This window comes from Chiloscyllium punctatum, chromosome 52 (assembly GCF_047496795.1).
Source record: "Chiloscyllium punctatum isolate Juve2018m chromosome 52, sChiPun1.3, whole genome shotgun sequence".
NCBI lineage: Eukaryota > Metazoa > Chordata > Chondrichthyes > Orectolobiformes > Hemiscylliidae > Chiloscyllium > Chiloscyllium punctatum.
Window position 1 is genome coordinate 41,818,624 of NC_092790.1, and position 21,901 is coordinate 41,840,524.

Genomic DNA, 21,901 nt, shown 5'->3' on the forward strand with positions numbered 1-21,901 from the left:
CAGGACAAGGACTCTGTCTTGGCTGGTTAAATATAAATATCCAGGAAATTTAACCTCTCCTCAGTTTAGGGCACTGACTCTGTGCTGGCTGGATAAATATATATAACCAGGAGATTTACACTCTCAACAGTTTAGGGCACTGACTCTGTCTTGGCTGGTTAAATATAAATATCCAGGAAATTTAACCTCTCCTCAGTTTAGGGCACTGACTCTGTGCTGAATGGTTAATTATATATAACAAGGAGATTTAGACGCTCCTCGGTTTAGGGCACTGACTCTATGTTGGCTGGTTAAATATATATAACGAGGAGATTTACCCTTTCCTCAGTTTAGGGCACTGAATCTGTTCTGGCTGGTTAAATACATATAACCAGGGGTGTTACCCTCTCCTCAGTTTAGGGCACTGAATCTGTTCTGTCTGGTTAAATATATGTAACCAGGAGATTTAAACTCTCCTCAGTTTAGGGCAATGACTCTGTGCTGCCTGGTTGAATATATAAGACCAGGAGATTTTCACGCTCCTCTGTTTCGGGAACCTACTCTGTGCTGGCTGGTTAATTATATATAACCAGGAGATTTACACTCTCCTCAGTTTAGGGCAATGACTCTGTGCTGGCTGGTCAAATATATATAACCAGAAGATTTTCCCCCTCCTCAGTTTAGGTCACTGAGTCTGTGCTGGCTGGTTAAATATATATAACCAGCAGATTTACCCTCTCCTCAGTTTAGGTCACTGACTCTGTTAAATATATATATAACCAGCAGATTTACAGTCTCCTCAGTTTAGGGTGCTGACTCTGCACTGGCTGGTTAAATATATATAACCAGGACATTTAACCGCTCCCCATTTTAAGGCACTGATTCTGTGCTATCTGGATAAATATATATAACCAGGAGAGTTAACCTCTCCTCAGTTTTGGGCACTGACTCTGTGCTGAATGGTTAATTATATATAACAAGGAGATTTAGACGCTCCTCGGTTTAGGGCACTGACTCTATGTTGGCTGGTTAAATATATATAACGAGGAGATTTACCCTTTCCTCAGTTTAGGGCACTGAATCTGTTCTGGCTGGTTAAATACATATAACCAGGGGTGTTACCCTCTCCTCAGTTTAGGGCACTGAATCTGTTCTGGCTGGTTAAATATATATAACCAGGAGATTTAAACTCTCCTCAGTTTAGGGCAATGACTCTGTGCTGCCTGGTTGAATATATAAGACCAGGAGATTTTCACGCTCCTCTGTTTCGGGAACCTACTCTGTGCTGGCTGGTTAATTATATATAACCAGGAGATTTACACTCTCCTCAGTTTAGGGCAATGACTCTGTGCTGGCTGGTCAAATATATATAACCAGAAGATTTTCCCCCTCCTCAGTTTAGGTCACTGAGTCTGTGCTGGCTGGTTAAATATATATAACCAGCAGATTTACCCTCTCCTCAGTTTAGGTCACTGACTCTGTTAAATATATATATAACCAGCAGATTTACAGTCTCCTCAGTTTAGGGTGCTGACTCTGCACTGGCTGGTTAAATATATATAACCAGGACATTTAACCGCTCCCCATTTTAAGGCACTGATTCTGTGCTATCTGGATAAATATATATAACCAGGAGAGTTAACCTCTCCTCAGTTTTGGGCACTGACTCTGTGTTGGCTGGTTAACTATATAGATAACCAGCAGATTTACCCTCTCCTCAGTTTAGGACACAGAATCTGCTCTGGCTGGTTAAATATATATAACCAGGAGATTTAACCTCTCCTTTGTTAAGGGCACTGAGTCTATGCTGGCTGGATAAATATATATAACCAGGAGATTTACACTCTCAACAGTTCAGGACAAGGACTCTGTCTTGGCTGGTTAAATATAAATATCCAGGAAATTTAACCTCTCCTCAGTTTAGGGCACTGACTCTGTGCTGAATGGTTAATTATATATAACAAGGAGATTTAGACGCTCCTCGGTTTAGGGCACTGACTCTATGTTGGCTGGTTAAATATATATAACGAGGAGATTTACCCTTTCCTCAGTTTAGGGCAATGAATCTGTTCTGGCTGGTTAAATACATATAACCAGGGGTGTTACCCTCTCCTCAGTTTAGGGCACTGAATCTGTTCTGGCTGGTTAAATATATATAACCAGGAGATTTAAACTCTCCTCAGTTTAGGGCAATGACTCTGTGCTGCCTGGTTGAATATATAAGACCAGGAGATTTTCACGCTCCTCTGTTTCGGGAACCTACTCTGTGCTGGCTGGTTAATTATATATAACCAGGAGATTTACACTCTCCTCAGTTTAGGGCAATGACTCTGTGCTGGCTGGTCAAATATATATAACCAGAAGATTTTCCCCCTCCTCAGTTTAGGTCACTGAGTCTGTGCTGGCTGGTTAAATATATATAACCAGGAGATTTACACTGTCCTTAGTTGAGGGCACTGTCTCTGTCCTCGCTGTTTAAATATATATAACCTGGGGATTTTCCCTCTCCTCACTTTAGGGCATTGGATCTGTGGGGGCTAGTTAAATATATATAACCAGGAGATTTACACTCTCCTCAGTTTAGGGCACTGACTCTGCACTGGCTGGTGAAATATTTATAACCCGGAGATTTACACTCTCCTCAGTTTAGGGCACTAATTCTGCGCTGGCTGGTTAAATATATATAACCAGGAGATTTACACTCTCCTCAGCTTAAGGCAATGACACTGAACTTGCTGTTTAAATAAATACATAACCAGGAGATTTATACTCTCTTCAGTTTCGGGAACTGACTCTTTGCTGGCTGGTTAAATATATACAAATAGCAGATGTACACTGTCCTTAGTTTATGGCACTGACTCTGTGCTGGCTGCTTTAATATAAATAACGAGGAGATTTACACTGTCCTCATTTTAGGGCACTGACCCTGTGCTGGCTGTTTAAATATACATAACCAGCAGAGTTACACTCTCCTCAGTTTAGAGAGCTGACTATGTCACGATGGTTAAATATATATACCCAGGAGATTTACACTCTCCTCAGTTTAGGGCACTGACTCTGTGCTGGCTGGTTAAATATATATAACCTGGGGATTTTCCCTCTCCTCAGTTCAGGGCACTGAATCTGTGCTAGCTGGTTAAATATATATAACCAGAAGATGTCCCCTCTCCAAAGTTTAGGGCACTGACTCTGAGCTGGATGTTTAAATATTTTTAACCAGGAGATTTACGCTCTCCTCAGTTTTGGGCACTGACTCTGTGCTGGTTGGTTAAATATATATAACTAGGAGATGTACACTCTCCTCAGTTGAGGGCACTGACCCTATGCTGGCTGCTTAAATATATAAATCCAGGAGATTTTACCTCTCCTCAGTTTAGGACACTGAATCTGTGCTTTCTGGTGAAAATATATAGAACCAGTAGATTTACTCTCTCCTCAGTTTAGGGCACTTACACTGTGCTGGCTAGTTGACTATATATAACCAGGAGATTTACACTCTCCTCAGTTTAGCGCACTGACATTGCGCTCCCTGTTTCAATATATATAACCAGGAGATCTTCACTTTTCTCAGTTTAGGGCACTGACTATGTCAGGCTGGTGAAATATATATAACCAGGAGATTGACACTCTCCTCAGTTCGGGCACTGACTCTATGCTGGCTGGTTAAGTATATATAACCAGGAGATTAACACTCTCCTCAGTTTAGGGCACTGAATCTGTGCTGGCTGGTTGAATATACCTAGCCAGGAGATTTACACTCTCCTCAGTTTAGGGCACTGACTCTGTACTGGCTGGTTAATAATATATAACCAGAAGATTTACACTCTCCTCAGTTTAGGGCAATGACTCTGTGCTGGCTGGTCAAATATATATAACCCGAAGATTTTCCCTCTTCTCAGTTTAGGGCATTGGATCTGGGGGGGCTAGTTAAATATATATAACCAGGAGATTAACACTCTCCTCTGTTTAGGGCACCGAGTCTGTGCTGGCTGTTTCAATAAATATAGCCAGGAGATTTATACTCTCGTCAGTTTAGGGCACTGACTCTGCACTGGCTGGGGAAATATTTATAACCAGGAGATTTACACTCTCCTCAGTTTTGGACACTGACTCCGTACCGGCTGTTTAAATATATATAACCAGAAGATTTACACTCTCCTCAGTTTTGGTCACTGAATCTGTTCTGGCTTGTTAAATATATATAACCAGGAGATTTCCCCTCTCCTCAGTTTAGGGCACTGCGCTGGTTGTATAAATATATATAACCAGTAGATTTACACTGTTCTCAGTTTAGGGCACTGAATCTGTTCTGGCTGGTTGAATATATCGAGCCAGGAGATTTACAAACTCCTCTGTACATGGCACTGACTCTGTGCTGGATGTTTAAATATATATAACCAAGAGATTTACACTCTCCTCCGTATATGGCACTGACTCTGTATTGTCTGGTTAAATATATATATTAAACCAGGAGATTTACACTTTCCTCAGTTCAGGGCACTTACTCTGCGCTGGCTGTTTAAACATATATAACCAGGAAATTTACACTCTCTTCAGTTTAGGACAATGACGCTGTGCTGGCTGGTTAAATATATATAACCAGGGGATTTACCCTCTCTTCAGTTTAGGGCACTGAATCTGTTTTGGCTGGTTGAATATATCGAGCCAGGAGATTTACAATCTCCTCAGTTTAGGGCACTCACTCTGTCTTGGCTGGTGAAAAATGTATCACCAGGAGATTTACACTCTCCTCAGTTTAGGGGACTGATTCTGTGCTGGCTGGTTAAATATATATAACCAGGAGATTTACACTCTCTTCAGTTTAGGGCACTGACTCTGTGCTGGCTGTTTAAACATATATAACCAGGAAATTTACACTCTCTTCAGTTTAGGACAATGACCCTGTGCTGGCTGGTTAAATATATATAACCAGGAGATTTACAATCTCCTCAGTTTCGGGCAATGACTTTGTGCTGGCTAGTTAAATATATATAACCAAGGGATTTACCCACTCCTCAGTTTAGGGCACTGAATCTGTTCTGGCTGGTAAAATATATTTAACCAGGAGATTAAAACTCTCCTCAGTTTAGGGCAATGACTCTGTGCTGGCTGGTTAAATATATATAACCAGGGGATTTACCCTCTCCTCAGTTATGGGCACTGAATCTGTGCTGGCTGGTTAAATATATATAACCAGGAGTTTTACACTCTCCTCCGTATATGGCACTGACTCTGTGCTGGCTGGTTAAATATATATAACCAGGAGATTTAACCTCTCCTCAGTTTAGGGCACTGACTCTGTGCTGAATGGTTAATAATATATAACAAGGAGATTTAGACGCTCCTCGGTTTAGGGCACTGACTCTGTGTTGGCTGGTTAAATATTTCTAACCAGGAGATTACACTCTCAACAGTTTAGGGTACTGACTCTGTCTTGGCTGGTTAAATACATATAACCAGGGGAGTTACCCTCTCCTCAGTTTAGGGCACTGAATCTGTTCTGGCTGGTTAAATATATATAACCAGGAGATTTGGCTCTACTCAGTTTAGGGCAATGACTCTGTGCTGGCTGGTTGAATATATAAGACCAGGAGATTTTCACGCTCCTCTGTTTAGGGAACCTACTCTGTGCTGGCTGGTTAATTATATATAACCAGGAGATTTACACTCTCCTCAGTTTAGGGCAATGACTCTGTGCTGGCTGGTCAACTATATATAACCAGAAGATTTTCCCTCTCCTCAGTTTAGGGCACTGAGTCTGTGCTGGCTGGTTGAATATATCAAGCCAGGAAATTTACACTCTCCTCAGTTTAGGGCACTGACTCTATACTGGCTGGTTAAATATATATAACCAGGAGATTTACACTGTCCTTAGTTGAGGGCACTGTCTCTGTCCTCGCTGGTTAAATATATATAACCAGGAGATTTACACTCTCCTCAGTTTAGGGCACTAATTCTGCGCTGGCTGGTTAAATATATATAACTAGGAGATTTACACTCTCCTCAGCTTAAGGCAATGACACTGAACTTGCTGTTTAAATAAATACATAACCAGGAGATTTATACTCTCTTCAGTTTCGGGAACTGACTCTTTGCTGGCTGGTTAAATATATACAAATAGCAGATGTACACTGTTCTTAGTTTATGGCACTGACTCTGTGCTGGCTGCTTTAATATAAATAACGAGGAGATTTACACTGTCCTCATTTTAGGGCACTGACAATGTGCTGGCTGTTTAAATATACATAACCAGCAGATATACACTCTCCTCAGTTTAGAGAGCTGACTATGTCACGATGGTTAAATATATATACCCAGGAGATTTACACTCTCCTCAGTTTAGGGCACTGACTCTGTGCTAGCTGGTTAAATATATATAACCAGAAGATGTCCCCTCTCCACAGTTTAGGGCACTGACTTTGTGCTGGATGTTTAAATATTTTTAACCAGGAGATTTACGCTCTCCTCAGTTTTGGGCACTGACTCTTTGCTGGCTGGTTGAATATACCTAGCCAGGAGATTTACACTCTCCGCAGTTTAGGGCACCGACTCTGTACTGGCTTGTTAAATATTTATAACCAGGATATTTACACTCTCCTCTGTTTAGGGCACTGATTCTGTGCTGGCTGGTTAATTATATATAACCAGGAAATTTACACTCTCCTCAGTTTAGGGCAATGACTCTGTGCTGGCTGGTCAAATATATATAACCAGAAGATTTTCCCTCTTCTCAGTTTAGGGCAATGACTCTGCGCTGGCTGGTTAAATATATATAACCAGGAGATTTACACTGTCCTTAGTTTTGGGCACTGTCTCTGTCCTGGCTGGTGAACTATATATTTCCAGGAGATTTACACTCTCCTGCGTTTAGGGCACTGACTCTGTACTGGCTGGTAAAATATATATAACCAGGAGATTTACCCTCTCCTCAGTTTAGGGCACTGACTCTGCGCTGACTGGTTAAATATATATAACCAGGAGATTTACCCTCTTCTCAGTTTAGGGCACTGACTCTGCGCTGACTGGTTAAATATATATAACCAGGAGATTTCCCCTCTCCTCAGTTTAGGGCACTGCGCTGGTTGTATAAATATATATAACCAGTAGATTTACACTGTTCTCAGTTTAGGGCACTGAATCTGTTCTGGCTGGTTGAATATATCGAGCCAGGAGATTTACAAACTCCTCTGTACATGGCACTGACTCTGTGCTGGATGGTTAAATATATATAACCAAGAGATTTACACTCTCCTCCGTATATGGCACTGACTCTGTGTTGTCTGGTTAAATATATATATTAAACCAGGAGATTTACACTTTCCTCAGTTCAGGGCACTTACTCTGCGCTGGCTGTTTAAACATATATAACCAGGAAATTTACACTCTCCTCAGTTTAGGACAATGACGCTGTGCTGGCTGGTTAAATATATATAACCAGGGGATTTAACCTCTCTTCAGTTTCGGGCACTGAATCTGTTTTGGCTTCTTGAATATATCGAGCCAGGAGATTTACAATCTCCTCAGTTTAGGGCACTCACTCTGTCTTGGCTGGTGAAAAATATATCACCAGGAGATTTACACTCTCCTCAGTTTAGGGGACTGATTCTGTGCTGGCTGGTTAAATATATATAACCAGGAGATTTACACTCTCTTCAGTTTAGGGCACTGACTCTGTGCTGGCTGTTTAAACATATATAACCAGGAAATTTACACTCTCTTCAGTTTAGGACAATGACGCTGTGCTGGCTGGTTAAATATATATAACCAGGAGATTTACACTTTCCTCAGTTTAGGGCACTGACTCCGTACTGGCTGGTTAATTATATATAACCAGGAGATTTTCACTCTCCTCGGTTTAGGGCACTGACTCCGTACTGGCTTCTTAATTATATATAAACAGGAAATTTACACTCTCCTCAGTTTAGGGCACTGAATTTGTGCTGGTTGGTTAAATATATATAACCAGGAGATTATCCCTCTCCTCAGTTTAGGACACTGTCTCTGTGCTGGCTGATTAAATATATATAACTAGAAGATTTCCCCTCTTCCACTTTAGGACACTGATTCTGTTCTGGCTCTATAAATATATTTAAAAGTAAATTTGCGCTCTCCACGGTTTTGGGCACTAACTCTGTGCTGACTGGCTGAATATATGTTACCAGGAGATTTAACCTCTCCTCATTTTAGGGCACTGAGTCTATGTTGGATGGTTAAATATATATAACCAGGAGATTTACACTCTCAACAGTTTAGGGAACTGATTCTGTCTTGGCTGTTTAAATATATACATATCAAGGAAATTTAACCTCTCATCAGTTTAGGGCACTGACTCCGTGCTGGCTGGTTAATTACATATACCAAGGATATTTACACTCTCCTCAGTTTAGCGCATTCACTCTGCTCTGGCTGGTTAAATATATATAACCAGGAAATTTACACTCTCCTCAATTTAGGGCTCAGACTCTGTGTTAGCTGTTTAAATATATGTAACGAGAAGATTTCCCCTTTCCACTTTAGGGCACTGACTGTATGCGGGCTGTCTGAATATATATTACCTGGAGATTTTCCCTCTCCTCAGTTTAGGGCACTGACTCTGTTAAATATATATATATATAAAACCAGCAGATTTACCCTTTCCTCAGTTCAGGGCACTGACTCTGTTAAATATGTATATAACCAGCAGATTTACCGTCTCCTCAGTTTAGGGTACTGACTCTGCACTGGCTGGTTAAATATAGATAACCAGGACATTTACCCGCTCCCCATTTTAAGGCACTGATTCTGTGCTGTCTGGATAAATATATATAACCAGGAGAGTTAACCTCTCCTCAGTTTTGGGCACTGACTCTGTGCTGGCTGGTTAACTATATAGATAACCAGCAGATTTACCCTCTCCTCAGTTTAGGGCACAGAATCTGCGCTGGCTGGTTAAATATGTATAACCAGGAGATTTTAACTTTCCACAGTTCAGGGCACTGAGTCTATGCTGGCTGGATAAATATATATAACCAGGAGATTTACACTCTCAACAGTTTAGGGCACTGACTCTGTCTTGGCTGGTTAAATATAAATATCCAGGAAATTTAACCTCTCCTCAGTTTAGGGCACTGAGTCTGTGCTGGCTGGTTAAATATATGTAACCAGGAGATTTCCACTCTCCTCAGTTTAGGGCACTGACTTTGTGTTGGCTGGTTAAATATATATAACCAGGAGATTTACACTCTCAACAGTGTAGGGCACTGACTCTGTCTTGGCTAATTAAATATATATATCCAGGAAATTTAACCTCTCCTCAGTTTAGGGCACTGACTCTGTGCTGGATGGTTAATTATATATAACAAGGAGATTTAGATGCTCCTCAGTTTAGGGCACTGACTCTGTGTTGGCTGGTTAAATATATATAACCAGGAGATGTACACTTTCCTCAGTTGGGGGCACTGACTCCGTAATGTCTGGTTAATTATATATAACCAGGAGATTTACAATCTCCTCAGTTTCGGACTTTGTGCTGGCTGGTTAAATATATATAACCAGGGGATTTACCCACTCCTCAGTTTAGGGCACTGAATCTGTTCTGGCTGGTAAAATATATTTAACCAGGAGATTAAAACTCTCCTCAGTTTAGGGCAATGACTCTGTGCTGGCTGGTTAAATATATATAACCAGGGGATTTACCCTCTCCTCAGTTATGGGCACTGACTCTGTGCTGGCTCGTTAAATATATATAACCAGGAGTTTTACACTCTCCTCCGTATATGGCACTGACTCTGTGCTGGCTGGTTAAATATATATAACCAGGAGATTTAACCTCTCCTCAGTTTAGGGCACTGACTCTGTGCTGAATGGTTAATAATATATAACAAGGAGATTTAGACGCTCCTCGGTTTAGGGCACTGACTCTGTGTTGGCTGGTTAAATATATATAACCAGGAGATTTACACTCTCAACAGTTTAGGGCACTGACCCTGTCTTGGCTGGTTAAATATATATAACCAGGGGAGTTACCCTCTCCTCAGTTTAGGGCACTGAATCTGTTCTGGCTGGTTAAATATACATAACCAGGAGATTTAGCCTCTACTCAGTTTAGGGCAATGACTCTGTGCTGGCTGGTTGAATATATAAGACCAGGAGATTTTCACGCTCCTCTGTTTAGGGAACCTACTCTGTGCTGGCTGGTTAATTATATATAACCAGGAGATTTACACTCTCCTCAGTTTAGGGCAATGACTCTGTGCTGGCTGGTCAAATATATATAACCAGAAGATTTTCCCTCTCCTCAGTTTCGGGCACTGAGTCTGTGCTGGCTGGTTGAATATATCAAGCCAGGAAATTTACACTCTCCTCAGTTTAGGGCACTGACTCTATACTGGCTGGTTAAATATATATAACCAGGAGATTTACACTGTCCTTAGTTGAGGGCACTGTCTCTGTCCTCGCTGGTTAAATATATATAACCAGGAGATTTACACTCTCCTCAGTTTAGGGCACTAATTCTGCGCTGGCTGGTTAAATATATATAACTAGGAGATTTACACTCGCCTCAGGTTAAGGCAATGACACTGAACTTGCTGTTTAAATAAATACATAACCAGGAGATTTATACTCTCTTCAGTTTCGGGAACTGACTCTTTGCTGGCTGGTTAAATATATACAAATAGCAGATGTACACTGTCCTTAGTTTATGGCACTGACTCTGTGCTGGCTGCTTTAATATAAATAACGAGGAGATTTACACTGTCCTCATTTTAGGGCACTGACAATGTGCTGGCTGTTTAAATATACATAACCAGCAGATATACACTCTCCTCAGTTTAGAGAGCTGACTATGTCACGATGGTTAAATATATATACCCAGGAGATTTACACTCTCCTCAGTTTAGGGCACTGACTCTGTGCTAGCTGGTTAAATATATATAACCAGAAGATGTCCCCTCTCCACAGTTTAGGGCACTGACTTTGTGCTGGATGTTTAAATATTTTTAACCAGGAGATTTACGCTCTCCTCAGTTTTGGGCACTGACTCTTTGCTGGCTGGTTGAATATACCTAGCCAGGAGATTTACACTCTCCGCAGTTTAGGGCACCGACTCTGTACTGGCTTGTTAAATATTTATAACCAGGATATTTACACTCTCCTCTGTTTAGGGCACTGATTCTGTGCTGGCTGGTTAATTATATATAACCAGGAAATTTACACTCTCCTCAGTTTAGGGCAATGACTCTGTGCTGGCTGGTCAAATATATATAACCAGAAGATTTTCCCTCTTCTCAGTTTAGGGCAATGACTCTGCGCTGGCTGGTTAAATATATATAACCAGGAGATTTACACTGTCCTTAGTTTTGGGCACTGTCTCTGTCCTGGCTGGTGAAATATATATAACCAGGAGATTTACACTCTCCTGCGTTTAGGGCACTGAGTCCGTGCTGGCTGGTTGAATTTATATCGCCAGGAGATTAACACTCTCCTCAGGTTAGGGCACTCACTCCACGCTGGCTGGTTAAATATATTTCACCAGGAGATTGACACTCTCCTCAGTTTTGGCCACTGACTCTGTTTTCGCTGGTTAAATATATATAACCAGGAGATTACACTCTCCTCAGTTTAAGGCAATGACTCTGTGCTGGCTGGTTAAATTTATATGACCAGGATATTTTATTCTCTCCTCCGTTTGGGGCACTGGCTGTGAGCTGGCTGTTTAAATATACATTAACAGGAGATTTACACTCTCCTCACGTTCAGACAATGTCTCTGTGCTGGCTGGTTAAATATATATATAAAACTTGGAGATTTACCCCCTCTTCAGTTTAGAGCAATGACTCTGTGCTGGCAGGTTATATATATACCCTGGAGATTTACACTCTCCTCAGTTGAGGGCACTGACTCTGCGCTAACTGGTTAAATATATATAACCAGGAGATTTACCCTCTCCTCAGTTTCGGGCACTCACTCTGTACTGGCTGGTTAAATATATATAACCAGGAGATTTACCCTCTCCTCAGTTTCGGGCACTGACTCTGTACTGGCTGGTTAAATATATATAACCAGGAGATTTACCCTCTCCTCAGTTTAGGGCAATGACTCTGCGCTGACTGGTTAAATATATATAACCAGGAGATTTACCCTCTTCTCAGTTTAGGGCACTGACTCTGCGCTGACTGGTTAAATATATATAACCAGGAGATTTACCCTCTCCTCAGTTTACGGCACAGATTCTACGCTGGCTGTTTAAATATATACAACATGGGGATATACACTCTCCTCAGTTTAGGGCACTGACTCCGTGTTGGCTGGTTAAATATATATAACCAGGGGATTTTCCCTCTCCCCAGTTTAGGACACTGAATCTGTGCTGGCTGATTGAATATATCAAGCCAGGAGATTTACACTCTCCTCAGTTTAGGGCACCTACCCTGTACTGGCTCGTTAAATATATATAAATAAGAGATTTACACTGTCCTTAGTTTTGGGCTCTGTCTCTGTCCTGGCTGGTTAAATATATATAACCAGGAGATTTACCCTCTCCTCAGTTTAGGAACATGATCTGTGCTGGCTGTTTAAATTTATATAACCAGGAGATTTATACTCTCCTGCGTTTAGGGCACTGAGTCCGTGCTGGCTGGTTGAATATATATAGCCAGGAGATTTGCAATCTCCTCAGTTTAGGGCACTGACTCTGCGCTGGCTGGTTAAATATATATATTCAGGTGATTTATGCTCTCCTCAGTTTTGGGCATTGACTCTGTGTTCGCTGGTTAAATATATATAACCAGGAGATTACACTCTCCTCAGTTTAAGGCAATGACTCTGTGCTTGCTGGCTAGATTTATATAACCAGGAGATTACACTCTTCTCAGTTTAGGGCACTGACTCTGTGCTGGCTGGATAAATATATATAACCAGGAGATTTACACTACCGTCAGTTTCGGGCACTGATTCTGTGTTGGCTGCTTAAATATATATAACCTGGAGATTTACGCTCTCCTCAGTTTCGGGCACTGACTCTGTGCTGGCTGTTTAAATATTTTTAACCAGGAGATTTACGCTCTCCTCACTTTAGGACTTTGACTCTGTGCTGGCTGGATAAATATATATAAACTGGAGATTTACACTGTCCTCAGTTTCGGGCACTGACTCTGCGCTGGCTGGTTAAATATATATAACCAGCAGATTTACGCTCTCCTCAGTTTCGTGCACTGACTCTGTGCTGGCTGTTTAAATATTTTTAACCAGGAGATTTACGCTCTCCTCAGTTTAGGACTCTGACTCTGTGCTGGCTGGATAAATATATATAACCAAGAGATTTACACTGTCCCAGAATATAACCGGATCTGTCAGATTGTTCCTTGCTTTTCCTGGCGATGGTTCCTGTGAATTAGAGTGTGGAACCGGGCAGCATTGCTCAGCATCTCGGAAGCTTTCCCCTCTGCTGCTTCCCATTTCTTATTGAAATATTGGGTGCAGCACAAGAATGGGTTTGTTTTGTTCGAAAAGTGAGAGACGGCTCCCGTCAGGATCCTGAAATAATTACAGAAGCCGCTGGAAACACTGAATAGTTCCAACAGCTTCTGTAGTTTTGGGGAGGGAGGATTAATGTGTCAAATCTATGCAAGGATAAAATAAACTCCAGCCACAAAACAGTCAGTGTTCCTAAGTTTTACAAACATCCGCATAACATTTTTCTGAGCCATCAATTCCCCTTAAACCCTTCCAACGCGGAATAGCATTTTTCTGATTCTCACTTTGAGCGATGTCCCTCAGTTAGCTCCTCCACCATTCTTTCCATTTCACTGGGGACCCACTATCCGCAGTCTCCAATCAAATGACCTGAACTCAGACACACAGAGATCTTAAAGAGTGACACAATGCAGATAGGAAGTTGATTTCATTTCTGTTTCTGAGTCCAATCTTCACTCAGTGAAACAGAGTCCGGTATTCAAGGCTCCAACAAGAGCTGGATTCTGCTTCTGGTGATTGTCTTCATTCAGTGAGAAGGAGGGCTGTGGGCCAGAAGGAGCTCATCATTGTGTTTCGGGTTGTCTGCTCAGTCTGCAGCATTGCAGGCCGTGGGAGCAGGGCAGTGGGAAAGGTACCTCGTGTGGACTGCAATAGGACTTTCAACACATTGTTCCAGGCCAGTTACAGAGCTCCAGGAATTCTGAATGAGAATCGGAAAAATGCATTGATTGAAGGAGGAGGATCAGGAAGACAGGATAAAGCTGCTGAGATCAGCAGGATTTCTCGGTCTAACTCTGTACCATACTTTATTTTCTGCTTCATAAATCTACAATCCGGAGCTCAATCCACTCAGAGCAATATCAGCTCAGAAACAAATCATTCAGTCCAACACATCCATGCTGAACTAATATCCGATGTAAATCTCATCCTATTTGTCAGAATCTGGCCCAACTTCCTCTGAACCCTTTTTAATTCCTACACCCACCCAGATACCTTTTAAATGTTGTAATTGTACCAGCCTCCACTACTTCCTCTGGCAGCTCATGCACACAGTGCCCTCTGCTTGCAAAATGTTCCCCTTAGGTCCCTTTTATGTTTCCCCTCTCAACTTTAACACATGCCATCTGCTTCTGGACTCCCCCACCACAGGGAAATCACCTTGCCTTTTTACCCTATTGAGGGTCCGTCATGATTTTGTGAACCTCTATAAGGTTAACCCTCAGCTACTGACGCTCCAGGGATAATAGCCCCAACCTATACAGTCTTAACTTCCAGCACAAACCCTCCAACCTTGACAACATCCATGTAAATCTTTTCTGAACCCTTTAAAGTTTCACAACACCCTTCTTATAGGAGGGAGTCCAGAATTGCACGATTTTCCAAAAGTGGCTGAACCAATACTGCAACATGACCTCCCAACTCCTTTACACAATTAACTGAGCAATAAAGACAAAAATGACAAACGCTTTCTTCACTATCCTGTCGAAATGTTAGTCCAAATTCAACGATCTATGAAGCTGCACTCCAGGTCTATTTGTTTAGCAACATCCCTCGTACCTTGTCCATTCAGTGAATAAATCCTGCTCTCTTTTGCCTTTCCAAAATGCAGCACCTCACATTTATCTAAATTAATCTCCATCTGCCACTCCTCGGCCCATTGGCCCATCTGATCAAGATCCCGTTGTCCTCTGAGGTAACCATCTTCACTGTCCTTGACACTTCCAATTTTACTGTCATTTGCAAACTTACTATCCATTCGTCCGATGGTCACATCCAAAACATTTATATTAATGACAAAACAACAGTGGACCCAGCACCGATCCTTGTGGCACACAGCTGGTCACAGGCTTTCAGTCTGGCTTCTACCTTCGAGCCAGTTCTCCACCCAAAGGGTAATTCTACTGCCCCAACATAAAAGTTTGAATTATGACACCAGTTTCAAAAGTACAACAAGAACCTATTCCTGATTGGGGAATCGGGGCCAGGGAGTCAATAAAAAGATATGTTGCAAGGTTCGTTCAATTGGAGATTCAGTTCCGTGCATCACTAAATGAAAACAATTCAGCAGGGCACGCGAACGTGGAAGAAGTGATTCAGGGAACAATTAAATGGAAAGAATTGAGGCAGGGCAACAGGAATTGGAGATTTTATGCAGCGGCCTTTATATTGGGCAGGATAATACTCAAAGGGAGAGTTGGTGCAGTTTCAGGGTTTGTGCAGGATTGGCAAATGGGAGAAATGGTGCAGAGTAGCGGAGCCATAAACAGTCGTACAATCATAGAGATGTACAACATGGAAACAGACACTTCAGTCCAACTTGTCTCTGACTCAGTCTTAGAATTCTGGCAGTGCTCCACAAAAATGGGTTTGTTTTGTTCGAAAAGTGAGAGACGGCTCCCGTCAGGACCCTGAAATAATTACAGAAGCCGTTGGAAACACTGAATAGTTCCAACAGCTTCTGTAGTTTTGGGGAGGGAGGATTAATGTGTCAAATCTATGCAAGGATAAAATAAACTCCAGCCACAAAACAGTCAGTGTTCCTAAGTTTTACAAACATCCGCATAACATTTTTCTGAGCCATCAATTCCCCTTAAACCCTTCCAACGCGGAATAGCATTTTTCTGATTCTCACTTTGAGCGATGTCCCTCAGTTAGCTCCTCCACCATTCTTTCCATTTCACTGGGGACCCACTATCCGCAGTCTCCAATCAAATGACCTGAACTCAGACACACAGAGATCTTAAAGAGTGACACAATGCAGATAGGAAGTTGATTTCATTTCTGTTTCTGAGTCCAATCTTCACTCAGTGAAACAGAGTCCGGTATTCAAGGCTCCAACAAGAGCTGGATTCTGCTTCTGGTGATTGTCTTCATTCAGTGAGAAGGAGGGCTGTGGGCCAGAAGGAGCTCATCATTGTGTTTCGGGTTGTCTGCTCAGTCTGCAGCATTGCAGGCCGTGGGAGCAGGGCAGTGGGAAAGGTACCTCGTGTGGACTGCAATAGGACTTTCAACACATTGTTCCAGGCCAGTTACAGAGCTCCAGGAATTCTGAATGAGAATCGGAAAAATGCATTGATTGAAGGAGGAGGATCAGGAAGACAGGATAAAGCTGCTGAGATCAGCAGGATTTCTCGGTCTAACTCTGTACCATACTTTATTTTCTGCTTCATAAATCTACAATCCGGAGCTCAATCCACTCAGAGCAATATCAGCTCAGAAACAAATCATTCAGTCCAACACATCCATGCTGAACTAATATCCGATGTAAATCTCATCCTATTTGTCAGAATCTGGCCCAACTTCCTCTGAACCCTTTTTAATTCCTACACCCACCCAGATACCTTTTAAATGTTGTAATTGTACCAGCCTCCACTACTTCCTCTGGCAGCTCATGCACACAGTGCCCTCTGCTTGCAAAATGTTCCCCTTAGGTCCCTTTTATGTTTCCCCTCTCAACTTTAACACATGCCATCTGCTTCTGGACTCCCCCACCACAGGGAAATCACCTTGCCTTTTTACCCTATTGAGGGTCCGTCATGATTTTGTGAACCTCTATAAGGTTAACCCTCAGCTACTGACGCTCCAGGGATAATAGCCCCAACCTATACAGTCTTAACTTCCAGCACAAACCCTCCAACCTTGACAACATCCATGTAAATCTTTTCTGAACCCTTTAAAGTTTCACAACACCCTTCTTATAGGAGGGAGTCCAGAATTGCACGATATACCAAAAGTGGCTGAACCAATACTGCAACATGACCTCCCAACTCCTTTACACAATTAACTGAGCAATAAAGACAAAAATGACAAACGCTTTCTTCACTATCCTGTCGAAATGTTAGTCCAAATTCAACGATCTATGAAGCTGCACTCCAGGTCTATTTGTTTAGCAACATCCCTCGTACCTTGTCCATTCAGTGAATAAATCCTGCTCTCTTTTGCCTTTCCAAAATGCAGCACCTCACATTTATCTAAATTAATCTCCATCTGCCACTCCTCGGCCCATTGGCCCATCTGATCAAGATCCCGTTGTCCTCTGAGGTAACCATCTTCACTGTCCTTGACACTTCCAATTTTACTGTCATTTGCAAACTTACTATCCATTCGTCCGATGGTCACATCCAAAACATTTATATTAATGACAAAACAACAGTGGACCCAGCACCGATCCTTGTGGCACACAGCTGGTCACAGGCTTTCAGTCTGGCTTCTACCTTCGAGCCAGTTCTCCACCCAAAGGGTAATTCTACTGCCCCAACATAAAAGTTTGAATTATGACACCAGTTTCAAAAGTACAACAAGAACCTATTCCTGATTGGGGAATCGGGGCCAGGGAGTCAATAAAAAGATATGTTGCAAGGTTCGTTCAATTGGAGATTCAGTTCCGTGCATCACTAAATGAAAACAATTCAGCAGGGCACGCGAACGTGGAAGAAGTGATTCAGGGAACAATTAAATGGAAAGAATTGAGGCAGGGCAACAGGAATTGGAGATTTTATGCAGCGGCCTTTATATTGGGCAGGATAATACTCAAAGGGAGAGTTGGTGCAGTTTCAGGGTTTGTGCAGGATTGGCAAATGGGAGAAATGGTGCAGAGTAGCGGAGCCATAAACAGTCGTACAATCACAGAGATGTACAACATGGAAACAGACACTTCAGTCCAACTTGTCTCTGACTCAGTCTTAGAATTCTGGCAGTGCTCCACAAAAATGGAGAATCATTCCAAGGATCTACGAAATGGAAGGATTGGGCAAGTGCTTATCGAAAGAAGACAATTTGGAATGGGGCATCTGATATTGTCAAATTAGTGCAGTTAGAACCGAATGGGAGAGTTTCAGTTTAGCAGTAAATGGGAGAATTGGGACATGACAATACTTGATGCGGGAATGAGAGTAGGGCACCCCTAAATTGGGCGAGAGCATCAGTCAGTATGAGGATTGGTGAAAGGCAAAACTGATTGGAGAACTTGTTCAGGACATCAGTAATTGGGGGAAATGGTGCGAGGAAACAAAGAATTGAAGAATTGATGCGGGACATCAGTAAATGAGAGACCTGGTGCACAGTGGAGCTAAATTAGAGAATTGGTGCATGGCGACAGTAAATGGGAGAATTAGAGTAGCGCACCCTTAAATGGTAGAATCGGGCTCAGGCATCAGTAAATGGGAGAATTAGTACAGGGATATGAGTAAATGGGAGATTTGGTGGGAAACAATAAATGGGAGATTGGTGCACAGTGCCATTACATTAGAAAATTGATGGGAGTGCCAATATATTGGAAAATTGGAGCAGTGCATGTCTAAATTGGGGAATAGGGGTCAGGGAATCAATAATAAGAAGAAATGTTGCAAGCATCCATAAATTGGAGATTCAGTTCAGTGCATCACTAAATGAAAAAAATACAGCAAGACATCCGATCGTGGAAGATGTGTATCAGGGAACAACTAAATGGAAGGAATTGATGCAGGGCAACAATAATTGGAGAATTCATGCAGGTGCCATGAAATTCTAAGTGGGAGGACTGGGGCAGGATAACCTCAATGGGTGAGTTGGTGAATTAGTGCAGCATTGGTAAATGGGAGAATTGGTGCAGGGAAGTGGAGCACTAATTACAGCCTGAGAGATGTACAGCACGGAAACAGACCCTTCGATCCAACTTGTCCACTCCGAAATTTAAGAATTCTGGCAGGTCTCCACAAAATTGGAGAATCATTGCAAGAAACTACTAATTGGAAAAGTTGGTAAAGAGCTTATCGAAATGTGAGAATTTTCAACAGTGCATCAGATAATGGGTGAATTAGTGCAGCGCTAAATGGGTGCGTTATGTTGCACTAAATGGGAGAATTGGGGTAGGGAGATTTAGAGTAGCGCACCCCAAAATTGGGCGAAAGCATCAGTCAGTATGAGGATTGGGGTAAGGCAAAACTGGATGGAGAATTTGTTCAGGACATCAGTAATTGGGGGAAATGATGCTAAGCAACACTGAATTGGAGAATTGGTGAGGGGTATCAGTAAAAGAAGGACCTGGTGCAGGGTGCTAATAACTTCGAGAGTTGGAGCAAATGGGAGAACACGGGCAGTGAATCAGGAAATAGGACAAACGCTGCAAAGGATTCAATACAGTGCACCACAAAATGGGGGAGTTGGTGCAGTTCACCACGAAAGGGGGGGATATTTGCAGTTTGGGGAATTTGGAGATATGATGCAGGGATTGCCAAGATTAGAGAATTCTGTCAGCGGTCGACGAAATGGGAGAATTGTTGCAAGGAAATACTGAATGGAAGACCTGGTGCACAGTGGAGCTAAATTACAGAATGGGTGTATGGCAACAGGAAATGGGAGAATTAGGGTAGCGCACCCTTAAATGGTAAAATCGGGCTCGGGCATCAGTAAGGAGAAGAGGGAGTACAGGAGTATGAGTCAATTCGAGATTTGGTGAGAATCAATAAATGGGAGATTCTGTGCACAGTGCCCTTACATTGGAAAATTGGTGGGAGTGTCTGTATATTAGAAAATTGGAGCAGAGCATGTCTAAATTGGGGAATAGGGGCCAGGGAATCAATAAAAAGAAATGTTGCAAGCAACGGTAAATTGGAGAGTCAGGTTAGTGCATCACTAAATGAACAAATATAATCAGCAGGGCATCTGTACGTTGGAAATGTGTATCAGGGAACAACTAAATGGAAGGAATTGATGCAGAACAACAATAATTGGAGAATTCATGCAGGTGCCGTTAAATTCTAAGTGGGAGGACTGGGGCAGGATAACCTCAATGGGTGAGTTGGTGAAATTCCCGAATTAGTGCAGGATTGGTAAATGGGAGAAATGGTGCAGGGAAACGGAGCAGTAATGATAGCCTCAGAGATGTACAACACGGAAACAGATCCCTCAGTCCAACCTGTCCACGCCCAAATTTAGGAATTCTGTAAGCTCTACACTAAATTGGAGAATCATTGCAATAAAATACTAAATGTATAAAGTTCGAAAGGGCTTATCGAAATGTGAGAATTTTCAACAGGACATCAGATAATGGGTGAATTAGTACAGTTCAGTGCTAATTGGATGAGTTATGCTGTGTTGCAACTACATGGGAGAATTCGGGCAGGACAATACCTTTTGGGAGATTTAGAGTAGCGCACCCCTAAATTGGGCGAGGGCATCAGTCAGTATGAGGATTGGTTTAAGGCAACACTGAGTGGAGAACTTGTTCAGGACATCAGTAATTGGGGGAAATGGTGCTAAGCAACACTGAATTGGAGAATAGGTGTGGGGTATCAGTAAATGAGAGATCTGGTGCGGGGTGCTGATAACTTCGAGAATTGGAGCAACTGGGAGACCCCGGGCAGTGAATCAGTAAATAGGACAAATGTTGCAAACGATTAGTGATCCAGATTGAATACAGTGCACCACGAATTGGGGGGGTTGGTGCAGTTCACCAATAAAGGGAGGATATGTGAAGGTTCGGGAAATTGAAGATTTGATGCAGGGATCTCCAAGATGAGAGAATTCTGGCAGCAGACTACTAAATTGGAGAATTGTTGCAGGGAAATACTGAATGGAAGACCTGGTGCACAGTGGAGCTAAATTAGAGAATGGGTGTGTGGCAACAGTAAATGGGAGAATTAGAGAAGCGCACCCTTAAATGGTAGAATCGGGCTCAGGCATCAGTGAATGAAGGAATTAATACAGGTTTAAGAGTAAAAGGGAGATTTGATGGAAAAACTAAATGAGAGATTCAGTGCAGAGCGCCATTCCATCAGAACATGGGTCAGAGTGCCAACATATTTTCTATACTACAGGAGGAAATAGAGACGCTGCTCCAGCTCCTTTATTTTATTTCGTACAGGAGGAAGCAGTGACGCTGCTCCAGCTCCTTTATTTTCTATAAATCAGGAGAAGGAGAGACGCTGCTCCAGCTCCTTTATTTTATATAATACAGGAGGAAGCAGTGACGCTGCTCCAGCTCCTTTATTTTCTATAATACAGGAGGAAGCAGTGACGCTGCTCCAGCTCCTTTATTTTCTATAATACAGGAGGAAGCAGTGACGCTGCTCTAGCTCCTTTATTTTCCAAAATACAGGAGGAAGCAGTGACGCTGCTCCAGCTCCTTTATTTTCTATAATACAGGAGGAAGCAGTGACGCTTCTCCAGTTCCTTTATTTTCTATAATACAAGAGGAAGCAGTGACGCTGCTCCAGCTCCTTTATTTTCTATAATACAGGAGGAAGCAGTGACGCTGCTCCAGCTCCTTTATTTTCTATAATACAGGAGGAAGCAGAGACGCTGCTCCAGCTCCTTTATTTTCTATAATACAGGAGGAAGCAGTGACGCTGCTCCAGCTCCTTTATTTTCTATAATACAGGAGGAAGCAGTGACGCTGCTCCAGCTCCTTTATTTTCTATAATACAGGAGGAAGCAGTGACGCGGCTCCAGTTCCTTTATTTTCTATAATACAGGAGGAAGCAGTGAC